The sequence below is a fragment of the Ochotona princeps genome, chromosome 5 (assembly GCF_030435755.1).
Source record: "Ochotona princeps isolate mOchPri1 chromosome 5, mOchPri1.hap1, whole genome shotgun sequence".
In the NCBI taxonomy this organism is placed as follows: domain Eukaryota; kingdom Metazoa; phylum Chordata; class Mammalia; order Lagomorpha; family Ochotonidae; genus Ochotona; species Ochotona princeps.
Window position 1 is genome coordinate 22,482,106 of NC_080836.1, and position 15,834 is coordinate 22,497,939.

Sequence of the window (15,834 nt, forward strand, 5' to 3'; positions counted from 1 at the left end):
AATTTAGAGATGGATCCAATAAGTAGAATTATGATTGAAATACCAAAGGCTATCTTAATAACCTTGACAATATAGGAAGTTTAATAGTGAAAATCCAGAGGAAAAAGAAGACTTAACAGGATTGACAAGATAGTTAGTATCCTGGAAAAAAACAGAGACCAAAAACAAGAATGGCATATCATTGAATCAGGTGGTTTGACAAGCACACAATGATTCCAAGTTACACAAAATATTGCAGTCTCTTCTAAAACCAAAATTGGATCTTGAGCCATAATCCTGTTTGTAATGAAAGTATTTGGTTTCAAGGTCTTACAAATTTTCTTTCATTTTGTTTTCAACAACAAGTAAAAATAAATTTGATTTTGTTTTTAACACAGCATGTACTTATGAATTATTTTATGTAAGTATTTATGTCTGTTTATCATCATCCATTTGTTTGCAGACCCGTTCATCTATCTGGACATCCAAAAAGTAACAACCAACCTTGTGAATAATAACTAGCTATGGATGTTGAGAATCACATTTTTTTTTTACAAAGCACAAAGACTCTTCAATTTTATGCTTTTTATTTTTTTCAAAATACCCTTCGTTATTAAATGATTTTACTTATTCATTCATCATTTGTAATTGAGAGGCAGAAAGAATTCATTCCCCAATTCCCACAACAATCAGGGGACTCTGATGTGGAAATTTGACATATTAATAAACATACACTAAAAGGACATATTGTTGGATTTAATTTTTATAAGAGTTTTAAGTTCACAGCAAAAACCTGGAGAAGGTACAGAATCCCCACCAAGTTCCTGGCCCCATCAATGTGCAGTCTTCAACACTGTCAACATTTCCCATCGGAGCTGTAGGTCTGGTATTTTAAATGAGCTGATACAACCCAAGTCCACAGATCACATTAAGCCTCCCTCTTGGAGTCAACACATTCCATGAGTCTTGATATAGTATGTAATGATATATATTTTAGTTGATTTGGTGATAACTAAATATCATGCAATTGGATTTCTTGCATTTATGATGTCGAGGACATTCAAGATCAAGGTTCTGGCAGACTTAATGTCTGTTTTTTGGTATTTGGTTCATTTTCCTTTTCAGAGATGATACAGTCTCAGTGCATCCTCCTAGAGTAGAAGGAGTGAGGCAGCTCTTAGGTTTCCTCTGTAAACACACTCACTGGTCTCACTCATGAGAGCTCTGTCCTCATGCCTCAGCTGCAACCCAGTGCCCCATATCTTCATTTCTTCATATGGCAATTAGCGTAACAATATACTGAGGTAGATGCTACTAATTCAAACCATAGCAATATTTATCTACCATCATGCATATTCTGCCAATTCAGACCAAAGCAATGTGTTTCTACTATGTGTTTTGCCCCAAAATCTTGTATTCCTCATATTCCTACCACACTTCTTTCAGTCTTCACAGTTTCGTCTTGTCCAAAGTATCATGTAGTCAGAATTATAAAATATATGAATTTTCAGAATGCCTTATTTGGTAGTAATAAGCACTTAAATGTCCATCTTGTATTTTCATGGTTTCATAACTTGCTTATTTTCAGCTCTGAATGTTGTCTACATGTACACTTTCCTTTTTACTTATCTACCCACTTACCAAAGGATATATTGGTTGTTTTCAAATTTTAGCAATTATGATTAAGGCTGTTACAAACATCTGTGTGGAAGGTTTTTTTTTTTTTGGTTTTGTGAATGTGAATTTTCAAATGTTTCAAAACCATACCAGGGAGAGCATTTTCTGGACTGTGTGAAAAAAATGTGTTTTCTTTTGCATGAAGCTGTAAAACTTTCCTACAAAGTGCATGCATCATTTTCCACTACCACTTGTCATGAGTCAACATGCTCCAGACCCCTGCAAGGTTTTACTGTTGTTTGTGCTCTAGATTTTATCCAATCTAATCAGTGGATACTGCTGTCTCTTGGTTGCTTTAATTTGGAATTCTTTCATAGACTGTGTGTTTTTAAGGGTTTATATAAGTGGACTTTAATTATATAAACTCAGTTGAGCACTATCTAAAAAAAAAGGCCTGAAGAAATTTTGTAATGAGAATTATTGCTGAATAATAGGACCTAGGAAATATGTATTACCCCTTTTCCTCCTTTATTGTTATGTGTGTGTGTGTGTGTGTGTGAATTTTAAAGATTTTTTTAAAAGATGTATTTTTTTATTGGAAAGGCAAGTTTAGAGAGAGGAGAGACGGAGAGAAAGATTTCCATCTGCTGATTCATTTCCCAAAGGACAACAACTGCTGAGCACATTTTGTTAGAGCCTTTTAGGGTAAAGGCAACTCTGCCCTGGCATTGGGATGCCCCTCATGGGTGACAGTAGATGCCAGTGACAATGTGTGTAAGTCTGTTTGGACTTAGATTCATTTTATTCAAACTCTAGCAAAACTGTGTCAAACAGCTTCTCCAAAATTACAATAGACCATCTTCCCTTTTCTCTTTGCTATACCAATCTCCTTTTTTGTAATACTTCTAAAGAGCAGCAACAGTATTAGGGTGATGAGGGAACTAAGTCTCTAGCAAGTAGTTCCTCCTCCCCTTCTTTTCTTCTTCTTCCCCTTCTTCCTACTCCTCCTCCTTCTTCTTTGTGTTATTTATTTCTACACGAGAGATAGGTTTAGACAGAAAGAGATACAGAGAAAGATTTTCTGCCTGCTGATTCACTACCTCAAGTGGCCGTAATGGCCAGAGCGGAGCAGATTCGACATCAGGAACCAGGAGCTTCCTCCAGGTCTCCCACATGGGTGCAGAGTCCCAAGGCTTTGGACCATCCTTCACTGCTTTCCCAGGCCATTAGTGGGGTGCTGGATGGGAAGTGGAGCAGTCAGGACATGAACAGGTGCCCATATGGCATCTCGATGCATTCAAGGCAAGTATTTAGTCACTGGACCATTGTGCTAGCTCAACAAGTAAAATTTTAATGTTATATCATTAAGGTAGAGATTGCAGAGCTTGTTGTCATAACTGTGGCCACAGACCACCATAACTTCTGACCCTAGCTTTGGTGTAATACGTTATGATCAATTTAGGAGAAAGAGGCTTTAACTTCTAGTTTTAAAATGTAACAACAATAGGGTCCGGTGCAGTAGCCTAGTGGCTAAGGTCATTACCTTGCATGCACCAGGACCATATGAAGGCACTGGTTTGTGTTCCAGCTGCTGAATTTCCCTTCCAGCTTCCTGCTTGTAAAAAGCCTAGGAAAGCAGCCGAGGATTGGCCAAAACCTTGGGACTCTGCACCTGCATGGGCAACCTGGCAGAAACACCTGTCTCCTGGCGACAGATTGGCTCATATCCAGCTGTTGTGGCCACTTGGGGAGTGAACCAGCAGATGGAAGATCTTTCTGTCTGTTTCTCCTTCTCTCTCTCTAAATCTTTCCAATAAAATAAATACATCTTAAAAAGCAAATATAACCATAATAGAAAGAAATATTTTTAAATACATCTGAGTGGTATTTGGTTAACATGGGCTGATGAAAAAACAAAAATAAAAGCACAACAACAACAACAAAACCCAGCACTCGCCATGAAGTTTACTGCCCTTTGAGTCTCTGGGTCTGGAAAAAAGGGAGTAGACTTCTGCCTGCTCTTTTGCTATTGAAACTTAAGATAACCATGTAAGTCAGGACTTGCATGGAATTCTTTAGACAGCATTTGCATCTCGTTGCTTGTTCTATGGCTTTCACACAGTTTCTGTGTGACAGCCCTTACTGTTTCATACGCTAAGTGGAAGCAATCATCTTAGGAAGACAGAGCAAGGATCTGTGATTACAGGGCTTGGCATCAGGTATTTCCAACAGCCAAGCAATGCCTGCCTCCTGAATGCATGCTAACCCCCAAATGCAATGCCTGCACCAAAGCCACCCTGAAACCCAAGCCATCATGGAGTCATGTAACAGCTATTTTCCCAGCTCAGCTCAGGTGGGGCAGGGGGTGCAACATCAGGAGAGCAGCCTAGTCCTTACAGTTAAGTACAGATGCTTCCACAGACAAGGAGGAAGCTTAAAGTGAGACATTCAATTGAGAGGCCAACAAGACTAGAAGATTAACTTTTCTTTTTTTTTATTATTTTAATTCATTAATTACATTGTATTATGTAACACAGTTTCATAGGTACTTGGATTCTCCCCACCCCTCTCCAAACCCTCCCACCATGGTGGACTCCTCCACCTTGTTGCATAACCACAGTTCAAGTTCAGTTGAGATTCCCCCATTGCAAGCATATACCAAACATAGAGTCCATCATCTTATTGTCCAGTCAAGTTCAACGGCTTCTGAAAGCTATGGTTCATCTACTCCATGGAATACTACTCAGCTATTAAAAAAAACAAAATGCAGTTCTTTGTGGCCAAATGGGCCAAACTGGAAACCATAATGCTAAGGGAAATGAGCCAATCCCAAAAGGTTAAATACCACATGTTTGCCTTAATCTAAGATGACACAATGTTATGTATAACATGTTACGTTAGGTTTGTTAAATGTTGTGTATAAGCTAAAATTGAAATGTCAATGAGATGGTCACAGAAGGTGGTTAAGATCTCACATTTAATTTTACCATATTGGTTACTCATTACTATGTCAATTAATTCCATACCTAAGAAGATTAACTTTTCTCAGACATGCTGTGGGTCCATCTAGATTGGAATCAACCAAAAAAAAAGCAGCCCTTTAAAAATGTTTTTTCTTGTTTCTTAGTGTACCAAAGGATATATATAGTGTAAGTGACTATGTTCACTCTAAAAATAAATACTTTAAAAATTAATTAGTTGGCCCGGCACAGTAACCCAGTGGCTGAAGTCCTTGCCTTGCATGCTCCAGGATCCCATATGGGTGCCAATTTGTGTTCATGCTGTTCTGCTTCCTATCCAGCTCCCTGCTTGTGGCCTGGAAAAACAAGAGAGGATGGCACAATGCCTTGGGACCCTACACTCGTATAGACAACCCAGAGAAGGCTCCTGTTTCCAGGCTTCAGATTGACTCAGATCCAGCTATCGTGGCTACTAGGGGTTTGAATCAGCAAACAGAAAATTTTTTTCTGTCTCTCCTTCTCTCTCTGTAAATCTGACTTTTCAATAAAAATAAAATAATTTGGGGGCATTTGAGAAGCAGGCAGAAAGAGAAAACACTCATCTTCTTCACTCCCCAAATGCCCACAACAGATGGGACTAGACAAGCACCAGGGCCATTAGCCAGGCACTCCATCCCCCCAGGCAGCAGGGGCCAGTTGTCTGAGCCGTTACCACTGTGCCCCAGCATCTACAGGACAGAAAGGTACAGTCAGGGGCTGGAGGCAATTATCAAACCCAACTACTCAGATGTGAACATGGGCATCCTGACTAGTGTCTTGGAATTTTTTTTTTTTTTAAATCACAGGGATTCATTTAAAATGAGAATAATGTGAAACAAAAATGTAACAGCAAAATGAATGCACTGTAGGACTTATCAGCCATTACTTACATCTAACTGACTTATGCTGTGCTAGCCACCTGTTAAGGTTTCACTTTCTCATTTGTAAAACGAGATGCCTAACCTGGAGCATTGTTATAAGGACTAGAGATTCTTCAAAAAGTTAACGGCATAAGTAGATTATGAAAATGGTTGTTCATAAACTTGTATCCGAATAAATGAAAACTGTTTTGCATAAACAGAAGTATACTTTCAGCAATGACTATAGCAAACTTCACACGGAGGCCAGAAGACAGTAGGCACACAATAATGATGTTAAGATATTGATGGGATTTTTTAGGTCAACACTAATAATTAGTTCATTTGGGAAAACAGGAACAGTTTGGCTACGTAACACTAATATGTTTAAAGACAGAAATCACAAGTTATTAAGAAGGCATTTGTCTGATATTTTAATTTTGCTATATCTTTTATTCATATTCAAAATAAGGGATATATTTCTAAGCACAAAGGATTACACCAACGATCAAGATAAAAGGTAAACCTTTTTTGTTATGAAAACTTTATTGTAACAAATACTATTCTAAAAGCATTAGGTGCAGAATTTCACCTTAGCCAACACAATGACACAATGCGGTGTTTCTTTTTTTCTTTTTTTAAGTGTATTTTTTCCATTTTTAAAATTATTTACTATTATTATTTTATGATACAGCTCCATAGGCTATGGGATTTCGCTTATCCCCTCCCCAAGTCCCCTTTCTCCCCCACTATTTTCCTCTATATTACAATAGTATAATTTTTCATGAACAGTCACAAGTCCATCATTGTGGGTCATGGATAATGACAGAGTCCAGTATCCTAGTATTAAGATATATTTAATAATTTTATTGGGAGTCCATCTCTGACATGGAAGTAGAGATACGTGCTACATTCTGTCCTTGCATCTGAGCAGGATAGTTCCATTATACAGTTACTAAACATTCTCTTAAATGAAAAGCCACAAAACAAAACCAAAAACAGAAAGAAAAAATAGAAATTTACAATGCCATGAAGTTAAATAACATGCTATTAAATGAATAGCATGTCGCTGAAGAAATGAAAATCAAAAATGTTCTTGAAGAAAATACTGCATGATCTATGTGCTAGTGAAGAATTTAATATGAGTAAACAACTGTTTTGAAGAAATGAAATTAAAAGCAAAGCCATCAAAATCCATGAGATATAGTTTGCACTGATATTTGTTGGTGAGATGTGTCTCCTGTAGATCAGTTTTGTTTTTTGATCCCATTTGCTAATCTATGGTTTGATTGATGAATTTAAACAATTTACATTCTGGTTTAATATGAGTAGGTTGTGTCTTGGTCCTGTCATTTTAGCTATGGGCTTTTTATTGTTTGAGTTAGTCTTCTGTTGTTATTTTACTGGGATGTTCTTCGCATTTGTTTTTGGTTTTGGTGGGTGCTATTCCTCTTCTCTGCCAAGAGAACATCTTGAAGTATCATTTGTAGGCAGGTCTGCAAGAGGCATATTCTTGACCTTTTCTTTACTGTGGAAGAATTTTCTTTCATTTTCAAAGATAAAGGTAAGCTTTACTGAGTACGACAAATTTTTGCTCTTAGATTCTAGAAAAATGTCACTCCATTCCCTTCTGATCTGTAGAGTTTTCTATGAGATGTCAACTGTGAGACTGATTACCATTCATTTATATGGCAACTGATTTCTTTCACATGCGCATTTAAGGATCTTTTTTTTTAATTATTTATTATTTAACTTCAGTAATTACATTGTATTATGTGACACAGTTACATAGATACTTGGGTTCTCCCCACCCCTCCCCAAACCCTCCCACCATGGTGGATTCCTCCACCTTGTTGCATAACCACAGCTCAAGTTCAGTTGAGATTTACCCATTGCAAGCGTATACCAAACATAGAGTCCAGTATCTTATTGTCCCGTCAAGTTCAACGGCTTCTTAGGTATACCCTCTCTGGTCTGAAGACAGAGCCAGCAGAATATCATCCCAGTCAATTGAACTCCAACATACCATCAGCAAAAATTTACATCATTATGGAATTAATTGACATAGTAATGAGTAACCAATATGTTAAAAGTAAATGCGAGTTCCCAGCCACCTTCTGTGACCACCTCACCTATACTTCAATTTTAGTTTATACACAACATATAACATTCAAAACATAACATGTTATACATAACATCATATCATCTTAAATTAAGGCAAACATGTGGTATTTAACCTTTTGGGATTGGCTCATTTCCCTTAGCATTATGGTTTCCAGTTTGGCCCATTTGGCCACAAAGAACTGCATTTTGTTTTTTTTAATAGCTGAGTAGTATTCCATGGAGTAGATGAACCATAGCTTTCTTATCCAATCCTCTGTTGATGGGCATTTTGGTTGTTTCCATGTTTTTGCAATTACTGATTGTGCTGCTATGAACATAGGAGTGCATGTTGGTTTCTCATAGAACAAGTGTGCTGGATATATTCCTAGGAGTGCTATTGCTGGATCATACTAGGTATGTTGAATTTGAGTTGTTTGAATATTCTCCATACTGATTTCCATAGAGGCTGTACCACCCTGCAGCCCCACCAGCAGTGGAGTAGGGTTCCCTTTTCCCCGCAACCTCGCCAACAAGTGTTGTTGGTGCTTTTATTCATGTGGGCCAGTCTTACTGGAGTTAGGTGGTACCTCATTGATGTTTTAATTTGGATTTCCCTTATTGCCAGGGAACTTGAGCATTTTTTCATATGCTTATTTGCCATTTGGGTTTGTTCCTTTGTGAAGTGTTTGCTCATTTCCCGTGCCCATTTCTTGAGTGGCTTGTTTGTTTTGACATTTTGGTTGTTTTGTAGCTCTTTGTATATTCTGGAGATCAGCCCTCTATCACCTATGTCGTGTGCGAAGATCTTCTCCCATTCTGTGGGTTGCCTTTTTACTTTGTTGATTGTTTCTCTAGCTGTACAGAAGCTTCTTAGTTTGATGAGGTCCCAATTGTTTATTTTGGTCTTAATTTCTACTGCATCTGGAGTCTTTTTTAGGAAGTGAGGGCCTACCCCTAAGTGTTCCAGTGTGTTTCCAACATTTTCTTCCAAAAGTTTGAAGGTTTCTGGATGCAGGTTTAGATCTGTTATCCATTTAGATCTGATCTTAGTGTATGGTGAGAGATGTGGATCTATTTTTTTGTTTCTGCAGGCTATCAACCAGTTGTCCCAACAGCATTTATTGAACAGACCTTCCCATTTGCCTGGATTGTCGTTTGTCTTTTTGTCAAAGATTATTTGGCTGTATCTGTGTGGGTTTCCTTCTGGCGTTTCTATTCTGCTCCATTGATCTTCCTCTCTATCTTTGTGCCAGTACCACGCTGTTTTGATAACCACTGCCCTATAGTATGTCCAGAGGTCCGGAACTGTGATTCCCCCTGCTAACTTCCTGTTCTTCAGGATAGTTCTAGCTATCCGTGGTTTTTTGTGCTTCCATATGAACCTTTGGATCATTGTTTCCAGTTCCATGAAGAATGTTTTGGGCAATTTGATTGGGATTGTGTTGAATGTATATATTGCTTTTGGCAGTATAGACATTTTAATGATATTGATTTTACCTATCCAGGAGCATGGGATGTTACTCCATCTTTTGAGGTCTTGTTCAATTTCTTTTTTAAGTGGTTTGTAGTTTTCTTCAAATAAGTCTTCTACATTTTTGGTTAGATTTATTCCCAGATATTTCATACTTTTCTCTGTTATTTTGAATGGTATCTTGCTGGTTAAGTCTTTTTCCATCTTGGTGCTGTTCGCATACACTATGGCTGTTGAATTTTGTTCATTAATTTTGTACCCTGCCACTCTACCAAACTCTCGTACAAGTTCTAACAGTCTCTGTATTGAGTCTCTTGACTCTTCTACATAAAGAATCATATCATCTGCGTATAGTGAGAGTTTAACTTCTTCGTTTCCCATTTGGATTCCTCTGATTTCTTTTTCTTGTCTTATGGCCTCAGCGAGTACCTCTAGGACTATGTTGAATAGTAGTGGAGAAAGTGGACATCCCTGTTTTGTTCCAGATCTCAGTGGGAAGGGTTCCAGCTTTTCTCCATTCAGTATGATGCTGGCGTTGGGTTTTTCATATATGGCTTTAATTATGTTGTGGATTTTTCCATCTATGCCTACCTTGATTAGGGTTTTTAGTAGGAAGTGATGTTGGATTTTGTCGAAAGCTTTTTCTGCATCTATTGATACTATCATGTGATTCTTGTTTTTCAGTTTTTGGATGTGGTGTATCACATTTATAGATTTTCGAATGTTGAACCATCCCTGCATTCCAGGGATGAATCCTACTTGATCTGGATGAACGATCTGTCTGATGTGTTTTTGAATTCTGTTGGCTAGGATTTTGTTGAGAATCTTAGCATCAATGTTCATCAGATAAGTCTGTAGTTTTCCTTCTCTGTTAGTTCTCTGTCTGGTTTTGGGATTAAGGTAATGTTGGCTTCATAGAATGAGTTTGGAAGGGTTGCCTCTTTTTCTATTGTTTTGAAGAGTTTGTAGAGGATTGGGGTCAGCTCTGTTCGGAATGTTTTGTAGAATTCTGGAGTGAAGCCGTCTGGGCCTGGGCTTTTCTTTGTTGGGAGGTCTTTAATCACTGATTCAATCTCTACTTCAGTTATGGGTTTGTTCAGGTCGTTTGTTGCCTCTGGGCTAAGTTTTGGCAAGTGGTAGAAGTCTAAGAACTTTTCCATTTCTTGGTGATCTTCTGATTTGTTGGAGTACAGTGCTTTGTAGTAATTTCTAATTATGGCCTTAATGGATGTGGTGTCTGTTGTTATGTTGCCTTTTTCATCTTTGATGCTGTTAATTCTTGCCTTCTCTTGTTTTTTCTTTGTCAGACGGGCCAGTGGGGTGTCTATCTTGTTTATCTTCTCAAAAAACCAGCTTTTTGATTCATTGATTTTGTGTATGGTTTTTTTTATTTCTATCTGGTTGATTTCCTCCCTTGTTTTGATGATTTCTTGTTTCCTATTGTGTGTGGGGCTCTTCTGCTGTTGTTTTTCCAATTCCTGGAGGTGTGTGTTTAGTTCCTGTATTTGGCGCCTCTCTTGGGCCTTGACATGAGCTCCAATTGCGATGAGTTTACCCCGTAGCACTGCTTTGGCAGTGTCCCACAAATTTTGGAATGTTGTGTCAGAGTTTTCATTGGTTTCCATAAATTTTTTGATCTCATCTTTAATTTCTTCTCTGATCCATTGTTCGTTTAGTAGCATATTATTCAGCCTCCAAGAGTTTCTGTATTTCCTGGGGCATTTTGAATTGCTGATTTCCAGCTTCATTCCGTGGTGGTCTGAGAGGGTACATGGTATGATTCCTATCTTTTTGAAGTTGTTTAGGTTTGCTTTGTGTCCTATCATGTGGTCGATCCTGGAGAAGGTGCCATGCACTGCTGAAAAAAATGTATAATCTGTGGCCTTAGGGTAAAAAATTCTATAAATGTCAACCAAGTCCAGTTGTTCTATTGTTTGTATGAGTTCTGTTGTTTCTTTGTTGAGTTTTTGTTTTGTTGATCTGTCTATAGTTGTTAGTGGGGTGTTAAGATCACCCACTATTATTGTGTGCACATCTATGTCTCCCCTTAAGTCCGTGAGTAATTGCTTCACGTAGCTAGGTGCGTTTGAATTTGGTGCATATATGTTCACAATGGTAATTACTTCCTGATGGATCAGTCCCTTCACCAATATATAATGTCCTTCCCTGTCCTTTTTGATGTGTGTCAGATTGAAGACCACATCATCTGAAATTAAGACAGCTACCCCAGCCTTTTTTTCTCGTCCATTGGCATGAAATATCTGTTTCCAACCTTTCACTTTCAGCTTCTTCGAGTCTCTTCTGGTTAGATGTGTCTCTTGTAGGCAACAGATAGTTGGGTGCTGTTTGATAATCCATTCTGTTAATCTATGCCTTTTGATTGGTGAGTTCAGGCCATTTGTGTTAAGAGTTAAAACTGAGAGGTTGTGATTATGCCCTGCCATACTTGTTTTTGTGGGTGTTGATATCTGTGTTATTGCCCTTCCTTGTGTGGACTTTAGTGGGGAGATCTTCCTGTTTGCCATCTTTGCTTATGATTCACCTCCTTTTTTTCTGGATTTAGTGCATTTCTAAGAAGATTTTGTAGAGCTGGTTTTGTGCTGGCATATTCTTCTAATTTCTCTTTGCTGTGGAAGTATTTGATTTCGTTCTCAAATACGAATGAGATCTTTGCTGGGTACAATAGTCTTGGTTGACAGTTGTTCTGATTCAGGATTTGGAAGATCTTTGTCCATTCTCTTCTTGCTTGTAAGGTCTCTTCAGAAAAGTCAGCAATGATCCTGATTGGTTTTCCCCGGTATGTGATCTTTTCTCTGCTCCGTACTTGTCTCAGGATTCTTTCTTTGTCTTCGTTGGAGTGGAACTTGAGCACCATATGTCTGGGTGAAGATCGCTTTGGGTCATATCTGCTGGGAGTCCTCTGACCGTCCTGGATTTGAGCTGGATTCATGTTCCAAGTGTTTTGAAAGTTTTCCTGTATAATTTCGTCGAGCACCATTTGCATTCCTGATTCTTTTTCCGCTCCTTCAGGAAGGCCAATAATCCTAATATTTGATTTTCTGAGGTTGTCTTTCATTTCTTGTATGGTCTTATTGGCTTTGTTCAGACTTGTCTCCAGCTGTTTCATGAACTGGGTGTGTTCGTTTTGTGTGTCTTCCGTTTCAGAGATCCTCTCTTCTGCTGTATTTGTTCTGTTGGTTAGGCTCTCAATTTTGTGCTCTAAGTCAAGGATTTTACTTTTCATTTGTTGTATTTCTGAGGCTATGTGGTTCTTGAATTCCTTGAAGTCCTCCCAATTCTTCTCATTGTCTCTGATATATTTTAACATTATTTTTTTGAATTCCTTGTCTGGTAGATCTTCTATGTCTTCATCTCGCATCTCCGAAATAGACATTGGCTTTCGATCCTTTATTGGTAAGGTGTTGGCACTCTCATCTGGATCATTACCTTTTCTGGTATTTCTTCCCATTGTGTTAGTGTTTCTTTTCTGAGAGACCTAGGCACCAGTGTGCTGAGGGGTTCCAAGCACTATCCTGTAGAGATCGGAGTCTGCAGGCGTGGAGTAGCAGGGTGTGGGAATTTTCAAGGCACTTTTGGTGCGTCTCCAGAACACTGGACCTCAGGGCGCCACTTCCAGGGCCCAGAGGATTCAAAGCGCACTCTCAGCTCGTCCCCTACAGGTATGCTACCACAGGACGTGGGGGAGTGAAGGCACTCTCTGTGCGTGCCCCCTGTGTGCTGGATCACAGGGCTCGGAGCAAGGGACTATAGGGCGTGGGGTGTTCCAGGTGCTCTCTGGAAGCGCCTCCTGCGCAGGCCCGCCCACCCCAGCACTTGCAGGGGACCGACCGCCCCGGCGCTAGCAGGGAACTGCCCAGCCCAGAGGCGTGCTTGGGTTCCTGTGGGATAGCACCGCCCAGCTGAGTGCCAGACCGCAAAGGCACGGGGGAGTATCCAGTGTGCCTTTTGCCTTTCTCCCAGACACAGTTTTGGCAGTTTCAAGGCACTTGCCCTGTGTCTCTAGACGCTGGAGTCTCAGGGGGGGAGGGGCAGGGAGACGAGCACCAATTGTGTTCAGGCTCTGTGCGTGCCCCTGGGGGGCCAACTCCTGAAGCCTCCAACCCACCACTGTCCCCACCCAACTCACTCAAACCTCAGGTTCTTGCAGTCTGCCTCTTCCTCTGGTGGGAATCCTGGCCGCCGGTGCGTCTCCCGACTGCTGCGTCCGTTGCTGGTCGCGGCGGGTCGCGATGGAGCCTGGAGGCTGCGGCTGGTGCAGGTCCCGGGGCTTGGCGACCAGGGTGGGCAGATGCCGGCGGGTCCTGGTGATTCAGGGTCCTGGTGTCCGCAGCGGGGCAGGTCCTGGCGAGTCCTGGTGACCAGGGTGAGCAGATGCCAGCGGGTCCCAATCACCGCCAGTCCTCACGATCACTGAGTCTGCGGGTCGGTCTGCTGGTCGGTTTGCGGATCGGTTTGCGGCTTTCAGTGTCTGCACTCAGAGGTGACTCAGCAGGTCAGGAGCGGAAAGTCGTCTCCCCTGTCCTTTGCTTTGTTTTTCCCTGGTTGCTCTTCCGAGTTGTGTGGATTTTTTTGGCTCCACACTGTCCAGGGAACTTCACGTTCTTCTCCCTGTAGTTCTATGCTGCTCCACTTACGCTTTTGTCGCGTTCTAGCCCTCTCTGTCTGCGAGCTCTCTCACAGTCTTCCTCCTATGTCGGCCATCTTGCGAGTCTCGCATTTAAGGATCTTTTCTTCATGTTTGATTGAAGAGAGCTTGATTATCATGTGTCATAGTGAAGATTACTTTTGGTCAACCCTGTTGGGAATTCTATGCCTCTCCTGTTGCTTCCCAATTATTTCTGCTGATTAGGGAAGCTTTTCTTTTATTATTTCATTAAATAGTTTATTATTTCATTGAATACATTTTAAGATTTATTTATTTTTATTGGAAAGGTAGATATACAGAGAGGAGGAGAGACAGAGAGGAAGATCTTCTGTCCGATGGTTCACTCCCCAAGTGATCGCAATGGCTGATATTGCGCCAATCCAAAGTCAGGAGCGAGGAGCTCTTCTGGGTCTCCCACGCTGGTGCAGGGTCCCAAGGCTTTGGGCTGTCCTTGACTGCTTTTGCAGGGAGCTGGATGGGAAGCTGGGTCACCGGGATTAGAACCGGTGCCAATATGGGATCTCGGTACGTGCAAGGTGAGGACTTTAACCACTATGCTATCACACTGGGCCCAGTAAATATGTTTTTAAAACAAGCTTCTCTTTCTGCACATTCTGGAACTCCCACAACTCTTACATTTGGCCTTTCAATAGTGTCTCTTAATCCCGGATACTTTTTTAATCTTGATCCAGCTCTACTTCCAGTTCTTGGTTTTTTTCCCCATTGTGACAGGAAATATCTTCTAATTCTGAGACTTTCTTATGCCTCTTTCATTCTGTCATTGAGATTTTCCACTGAATTTTTCATTTGCTCCATTGTATCCTTCATTTCTAATAATTATGCTTGATTTTGTTTCAGTGTCACTGTTTCCTGTGTGACATATTCATTAAATTCCTGCATGTGCTTCTCATTGTTGATAAGAAGCTTTAGAACAAGTTTTCTGAATTCTGTATCCTGCATGCCCTCAATGTCTTCCTCAGTTAACTCTGAAGTGGGCAAAGGCTTTTGCTCTTATGCAGAAGAGTCTTCAGTAATATTCATTTTGCCTCTGTCTCTTCATTTGTCCTTGGTCATTGTACTTCTGGTTAGCAGATTCTTCTCCTTTGGGCAGATTGTTCTAAGCTGTGTCACCCACAGTTCTACAGTTTGATTTTATTGATTGCATTTGGTACCCGGTTCTTTGTTTGCAGACACTGTGCCACTCCCTTCAGCGAGTTTCAGGTTTAGATTCTTGTGTTAGGCTTCCACCATGGTCTCCAAAAGCCCCAGCTCCTGCCTCACCACTCTCCACCTCCTGTGTTCTCATGCTGTGGCTGCACCATTGTCTGAAAAGGTAAATTTCAATGATCAAAGAGCCCTGAGCTTGCTTCTTAAACCACTTAGTTTCAGCCTAGAGGGATCAAGAGCTTGCAGATTAAAGATGGGTAGAGATCTTGGGCAATCTTATGGCCCTTAACTTGCTATCACATGTCATCAGAATTAGCTTTTCGTTAGCCAGACAATTCCTGTCACACTAATTTCTCTCTTGTGTCTTGTTCTCACAAAGCTGCTATAAAGTTTTTAAGTCCTGTAGGGGATTTTAGACTCCATGAAACTATAGGCAGAAATGATGGTGTTTGTTCTTCACACCACTGTTCTCCCCTGGTGTTTTGGCAACATGTCCCAACACAAAGAAAGCCATGTTGGAAGCAGAGCAAAGCTTTCACATATGGGACAAAAGCATAGTACATGTCGATATTGTCTAATTGTCGTTGGAATCCAAAGCTGCCCCAAGAGTAGTTCGGTTTCCCTCCCCAGCAAGCAATGCAATGATATTGCTCTGGAATTTATATGTAGAATAAAAATGTTAAGAAAAGAGCATTTTAGAAGAACTAGGCTTACCAGAGATTCCTGCTGTTTTCACTCGATGTGTCATTTGTTTGTCCCTGCAGACATCATGTTCTGAGGGGAAGAACATTTATTATTTATGTCATTTTAAAAGAACACACAATTTTTTTTGGTCAAAAGATAACTCCCAAACTCCTAAAAAGGGTTTATAGGGCAAAATGAAAAATACATATGCAATAATTTTCCTGGTCATATTTTCACTTTAACATATAATTTCTTGTTGTCTTCACTTATCTGCTTACTTAGAAAGCAAAC